Source organism: Eptatretus burgeri, chromosome 3, assembly GCF_056783735.1.
Source record: "Eptatretus burgeri isolate ZD-2024b chromosome 3, Ebu_testis_v1, whole genome shotgun sequence".
Taxonomy (NCBI): domain Eukaryota; kingdom Metazoa; phylum Chordata; class Myxini; order Myxiniformes; family Myxinidae; genus Eptatretus; species Eptatretus burgeri.
Window position 1 is genome coordinate 107,739,974 of NC_140963.1, and position 7,500 is coordinate 107,747,473.

Here is a 7,500-nt window from a genome sequence, read left to right on the forward strand (position 1 = left end):
GTGCGAGCCAAGTCCAGACTGGTGATCCTTTATGGCAATACTCCATTGACCATCTCTTACTCAGGATTGTAATGGTGCACCCAACTCTCATCTCCAGTCAGTCATCCCAACTCTCATCTCATCGCAAGCGCTTCACAGCAATGACAATCTTGTGCTGCCCTTACCATCTTGACTAATGTAGCACTGAGACAATGAGTGTCAGAATCACAAAACTGCACACCCAGTGGCAGGAAGAACTAATGTGCAGACTGTGCTTTGTTTAATTTGAAAATCTTTATCTATTTTGGAGAAAAAGAATAGGAGGCATTACTTTTCAATATGCCCTCCTAAAATAAGGCATGTGTGAATGTCTGATAATTGTAGAATTGAAAACGGCTGGGGCAATCTCCACCATAGTTTGTATACGTGCTGGGGGTATCCAGGGTCAGATCATGGGCAGACAGTAATAACCCTACGCCTGCCCACGAGGTGGGTCGATGACTTACAATTTTCACCTGTACATGTGGGCACAGTAGAAGTGGATCACTAATCCCTGCTGGAGAGGGGGGGGGGCGGGGGTGTTGCAGATGGGAAACGATGCCAATGCTGAAGATAAATTCTCACTCCCATGGGAACTAATAGTTCAAGCAAGACAGGATTTAGAAAGGACTTACAAATACAGAGGCAAAAACTGATGTATACCATTAAAATTCAATTATCCACATCTACCCCCACCCCAGTCTTTGATTCAGTGAAATAACGTTGCAAAACAAATGAACCGATACCTCACCTACAGAGATAAAGGTCATGTTATTACAGTTACTCTCACTTTGTATTACCTTTTTGGGGAAAGGGGGGGGAGTGGGGGGTTAATCACAGAAGAAAGGAATACCAAAGGGCAGAGATGTCTCCAAAAAACAGCTGCAGACTGAACATCGTCCATCGTTTCAAGTCATTCCTTGAAAAATCAGCACGACTCGGTAATCTACATGGCCTAGTCAGTAGCCCCATGGAATGATGCTTTCTACTATGGGCTGGCACCCCAACATCACCTCTCTCTCTCTCATTTGGAATCTAAAGGTTTCAACATTAATGGCATTTCCCACTAAGAGGATGAGGCTGAAGCATGTCTGTTGCTCTCACATCGCAGACAGGTCATGGTCAATGTCTTTTTTTTTAACTGCTCTCCTCCAGTCCAATCATCCTCTGTTCTTCCATCTTTGCAACCCTTGCCAGCAAATTCAGGATGCACATGCTCTTCCAATAACCACCTCCTGGATAGTTTCTCAAAATCCAGACTGACTGCACACCTCCACTCTTTAGATTATTTTATTCTCTTTGTGGAACCACCCTCCTGAAGATGTTCAATCCAACTCTTCCTTAAAAGGCTTCAAGCAATCGGTGAACTGCCATCTCATCACTGGTCACCCTCAATCCTTATCACAATATTTTATATCCCATGAACCCCACCTAACCCAGCCCAACCCTCTGACATGCAGGTTACTGTGCCACCCCCCCTCTCTACTCAACTCTTTTCCTGTTGATTCATTCCCTTGCTTATTGCGCCCAACTATCGCATTCATTTAAGTACCATTTACCCTCCTCATGCTTCCAAGAGCCTCCATTTTGTACTTAACAAAGAATATCTGATGAATTACAGTCAACAGTGGCCTGCAAAAGTATTCACCCCCTACCGAAACCACATTTAGATGAATCACAAATAATGTAGAAAACAATTTTTCCAAATGAACTTTTTTATTCACAACTAAAGAGATCAAACTAAACACTTTTATAGTTGAAGGAGGTTACATGTCAGGAATACCTGCAAAACACATGTACAAATCAAAATGTACTGGTTGCAAACGTAATCAGCCCTTTTAGACCGTGAGACGACAGATCAAAAAAAAAAAGACCTCGAAATTGATTTTTGTGGCACCAATCGGGGCCATATGGGAAAATAGACGTATCTGAAGCATTTTGAGGTATGCAATCTGAATTTGACCTTCCACAACCGATATAATGTGGCAACTGCAGACTGGGGGGTGTTTTAAGTACCTGTGGAGCAACTTACGATATGTATTTCTACCACAATGTAGTGTTTGAAAAGATGCGGATAACCACACCATGAGCAATTATATGGTTATGAATGAATACCAAGAAACATTCTAACTACAATCAAGAAGTTTTTATGAGGTTTGATTGGATCCCATGTGGAATGCTCCACAAATATTACCAGATTTTGTGTTTCTCAGGTCTTGAAGTGTTGAGCACCAACAAACTTTCATAGACCTAATTCAATCCTGTCAACAATAGTGTTGGGTGATATTGCTGCAACCTGTTCGTGCATCTGGGACCTTCATGACTTATCGCCTTGCTGGTATAGCAGTTCACCTTTATTGTAAACTGGTGGATAACCCGGTTACACTGGGCTGTTGTAAAGGAATTAGTGTCCAATAGTGTGGAATAATTAAGGAGTTTGACAAGAAAGTCTGTTTACAGCATAATTGCAGGGACCCATGGAAATTCCACATAATGTAAAATGTGACAGAGTCCTCAACCCTTCTTCTTCAAATCCGTATCTCTCCACCTCCTCCCAACTCCAAATATGCATCCCACCCTCCCAACTCCAAGTCTCTATCACTCCCCTCTCCCTTCCAACTCGACATATCTCTTCCCTTCTCAACTCCAAGTCACCATCCCTATCAATGATTAACAGAAGACCTACATATTACACATATAGCAACCTCAAGCTAATATGGAAGAGTGGATCCCACCCTCCCCCAAACTCCAAGTCCAAGTCCACATCCCTGCAAATGTCCCATCAGAAAAAAAGAGAGTGGGAAATTGGAATAAGAAAGTGGTCCAAGAGATTTGTGGGATGCTTTTACTTTGCTTGACTTGCAAAAAAGTCTTTAACTTAATTTTTTCAGCAGCTGATAGAATCCAACACTTCCTGAATCAAGTCTGTGTTAGATGAAATTAGAGAAAGTTGCTCATCTGTAATCATGTGCTTTGAGAATGTCGCTGGCTACTTTTGCCGAAGCCACAATATTAGAGCAGATGCAATAAAGGTTATTTTGGTTTTGCGTGAATGGATCCATCATTTCTTCAATGCACGTAATATAGTCTTGATGGCCTCCTTGTCCTTCTTCCGATGGATAGCATCCAAATCCTTCCTCATCTGATCAAGGCTCCTCGACCCAGCATTAATTCGCATTTCCAAACAATGGCCGCTCTCTCATTTTGCGAAAATGGCGATCGATGCACAGAATGGCGATCCCGAGTCACACCAGTTATTCCACCAGACATCTTTGAATCATGGTTGCAAGTTTGTTCGATGAGTTGGTCGCATATGGTCACTGAGAATCCATGTCTTGTTGCTGAACTGTCCATTTACCTGATTTTACGTCAAGGTCGATATCATGATGATTCTCGCACAGCTTTATCATCTCAAGAACATATGAAGAACCGTACCGAGCATGGTTTGTTCTACCATACGCATGAAACCATGGTATCATCTCTAATAATGACTCAACATGACAGTCCCAATTAGATTCTCTTGTTGCCCAAATAAATCAGTTGACAATGTCGACCATGGTGATGCAAGATAACCATGGTGATGTAAAAAGTGGAAAGCGGGATATACAGTGCACTGAGATTCAACAAAAGTTGTACACTTGTCATAGTTTGAGGATATCATTCGAGACAACTACATTCTTGAACAAATTCGACAGGAAAGTATCAATGATGTGAATGATAAGACTCCACTTTACTGTGGTCTGACTCAGTTAGGGATTTGATGTAGGTGTCTAGTCTCTTCTTCTGCAGAGCTTCTGCCATGAGCCTGTGTGCTCGGATACTGCGTTTTTAAATCTTGGCGTCCATGACTTGGGTTATGGCAGCGTTTTCTGATGGGAGCAAGAAACACAATGGCTGTGTGAAACGCACCCAGGTGTACGGCAGGATTTTTTTTAATAGCAATTCACAAGCACATCCGATTTCTTGAGCATTGGCATAAATACTCTGATCAAACACGGCGATGATAGAATTGAGCTCCAGGATGTCCGCATACTCGACCGACCTGTGTAAGATATTGTTGATACAGTCCATCAGGATGGCGGGTGCGTCGTTGACAGTTAGGTATGCAATCCTCGATGTTTCAAGCATCTCGTTATTATGGAGGAGGGTATTGAATGTCTCGTCTAGAATATCGTACCAAAACGTTGCTGTACAAGAACACTGGCTAGCCAATCAGTTTATCAGTCGATACTCAAGCATGTATGAAAATGTTGCGAAACAAAATTAAAAGAAATGGGTACATCCGTCGTTGAGACAGACAGAAGAATGCCACTTGTTTGACCCATTCTCATTTCTTACTCGAAATTGCATGAAGCACTGAGGAGGCACAGCTCCGGATCAATAAATCCTGGCAATTAATGTAATGTGATATTTTGAGGAAATGACACCAACAGGATGGATTTGGAGACGTCAACTTTAGCTCGACTGATCTCTCCAACATCTTTCCACTTTGAAGCATTGTGAAGGGAATTAGTCCAGCAGCCAACTAGCTTAACCTAGAAGTGGAGTATATACAATGTTTTTGGGTTGATTTGGGTCACTAAATCCATAAATAATAAGAATCCACTTGATGACACCCTCTCACCTTTGGGCATTTTTCTAATTTGCATAAAACCAAGATGGCCGCCATTGTTCTATTGAATATACTATAATTCAGATATCTCAGCTTCGAGAAGGGATTTTAAAACAATCTAAAATGTTTTAACGGGGCTTTAAGAGACATTAGGAACCCAATGGAATAACTTTATTATGATTTGACAACTCCTTCATTTTGCCTACATCGATGTTCAACGACTCGGGTGACATGAGAACGGGAAGGCTAAGGCACAGTTGAAGAAGCAACTACAAGTTGAGATGTCATCAAGAATCATATTACCCAAAGTCAAATGTAGGGTGCTAGATGGTTCAGCTGTCCTCTGGGTGATACACTGGCCAGCGAATGGGACAGTCCGCGACTTTGTTGTGAACTTCAAACAGTACATCCAACATAAACTTACTTCTAGCGATGTCTATCTCGTGTTCGACAGGTACCAGGATTTCAGTACCAAGAGTACGACCAGATGCAATAGAACAACAGAAGCAAGCAGAGTACATCGACTGGCTCTAGATACACCTCTACCCCCACAGAAAGTTGTCCTGACAGTGTCAGAAAATAAATCACAGCTGATGGAAATTATCTGTGAAGAGCTGACCAGAGACACTACCTTCCATCGAGACTACACAATGACCCACAAACTTGTCATCACTAGCAGTAATAACACACCTGTTGAAATAAGTTATGGGGAAGTGGTGATCCACCGGGAAGACATGTCTACATCTCATGAAGAGGCAGACTGCATCATTGTTCAACAGGCAGTAACAGTTGCGACTGAATGCCAAGTAGGCGTGTCAGTGATTGCAGATGACACCGACGTCTTGATCCTTCTGCTTCACCACTACTTTGAGCGACAGTTAACCAGTCACATGATTATGGAATCGCCGATTCATGGTAGAACCGTTATTGACATACAAGCTACTGTTAAACAACAGCAGAGCATAGTAGATGGACTGTTGTCTATGCACGCCTTATCGGGTTGTGATACATGTGCATGCTATTTCGGTATTGCTAAAGTCACGGTACTGAAAGTACTGCGAGAAGGCTACTCCTTGTCACTTTTGGGTGACATTCATGCATTGTTACCAGATATAACAAGACAGGCATCCAAGTTTGTGGCCACATGCTATGGACACAAGGACTGTAGCAATATGTCTGAGGCAAGGAAGAAGTCATGGGCCACAAAGGTTGGAAAGGGCACCACAGCCATACCAAAGCTGAAGTCTCTACCTCCCACAACAGAAGCATTTCTAGAAAATGTCAAACGGGCACACCTGCAGGCAGCTGTGTGGAATCACGCTTTGGATCTAGACCCTCCCTCGCTAGATCCAACAGAACATGGATACGTTCGTGACGACAGTTCCAAGACTATGTCGCCTAAATCGATACATGAAGATGTGTCCCTTGCTCCACAAGAGATTCTGAAACTGATTCGCTGCTCTTGTGAAAGTGAAAGACCTTGCAAATCAGGAAGATGTGGACGTGTGAGCGGTAAACTACCGTGCACTGTATTTTGCGGATGTCATGCTGAGGACTGTCATAACGAACTGACTAAATGTGATGTAGCCTCTGATGCAGACGACGACGATGACAATTAGACATAAAGGTATTAATGTCAACACAGACAAATGAGAGGAACATCATGTTTATAACTGTGTACAATGTCATGTACTATAAACTCTAATATCACAGTAGTTAAGGGAGAAGAAATGTGAACGATTTCTTTATGCACCATGGCTTGCTCAGCATAGACACTACTAGAACATTATGACTTTTCAGTCACTTTATTCTATATAATGGATATCTGAAATTAGTTTACTTTATGACCTGGTGTCTGTCAGCTTAAATTTATTCTAACATATACGTCAATGACAAACTACTAATATTATATTGAAGGTGTTCAATGATATTGTCACCATTTAGATCAATCAAGCATGTCATTCAAAAGTACAGCAAAATGTTAACAGATTGACAATGGCCATATTGGAATATGTAAATGAAGCTAATATATTTAAATTGTAATACAAGATGTATTATATGGAACCTCTATTTTTTCAAAACACTAAAACAAATCATTTAAAATGTATCCAAAATTGTATCCAGAATGTGGTGACATGAAACTGGTCTCCCGAGAGGTTTGATGGCAGCCATCTTGGATTTATGCAAATGAAGGAGTTGTCAAATCATAATAAAAGTTATTCCATTGGGTTCCTAATGTCTTAAAACCCCGTTAAAACATTTTAGATAGTTTTAAAATCCCTTCTCGAAGCCGAGATATCTGAATTATAGTATATTCAATAGAACACTGGTGGCCATCTTGGTTTTATGCAAATTAGAAAAAATGCCCAATGGTGACAGGGTGTCATCAAGCAGATTGTTAATATTTATGGTCTCAGTGACCCAAATCAATCAAAAAACATTGTATATACTCAACTTCCAGGTATACCCCTAAAATCCCATTTGGCTGCCAGACTAAATGGGATATTGTTGATTGATGACCACTGACCGCCATCTTTGACAATCTTGTGCTGGAATCTAAAGTTTTCAACATTATTGGCATCTCCCGCTACGAGGATGAGGCCGAAGCACATCTGTTGCTTTCACATCGCAGACAGGTCATAGCCAATGTGTTAAAAAAATTTTTTACTGCCTCTCCTCGAGTAATTCTCCTCTGTTATTCCAGCTTTGCAACCCTTGCCAACAAATTCAGGATGCACACGCTCTTCAAATAACCACCTCCTGGATAATTTCTCAAAATCCAGGCTGACTGCACACCTCCACTCTTTTGATTATCATATTCTCTTTGTGGAACATGATTTTTGTGGAATAACACAATCATCTGTGTTAAT

The 7,500-nt window shown here is 41.4% G+C and overlaps 1 protein-coding gene across 7 annotated transcripts in view; it reads right to left on the reverse strand.

Annotated features, from left to right (window-relative positions):
* Positions 1-1,715: 1,715 nt before the first annotated feature.
* LOC147030657 (CTD small phosphatase-like protein 3) overlaps positions 1,716-7,500 on the reverse strand; it is a 126,320-nt gene continuing 120,535 nt past the window's right edge. For all 7 annotated transcript variants that reach the window (XM_085874898.1, XM_085874897.1, XM_085874894.1 and 4 more), the window contains one exon: positions 1,716-7,500. This exon is cut by the window's right edge and continues 1,300 nt beyond it. The gene's annotated coding sequence lies outside the window, so the exon portion shown is untranslated.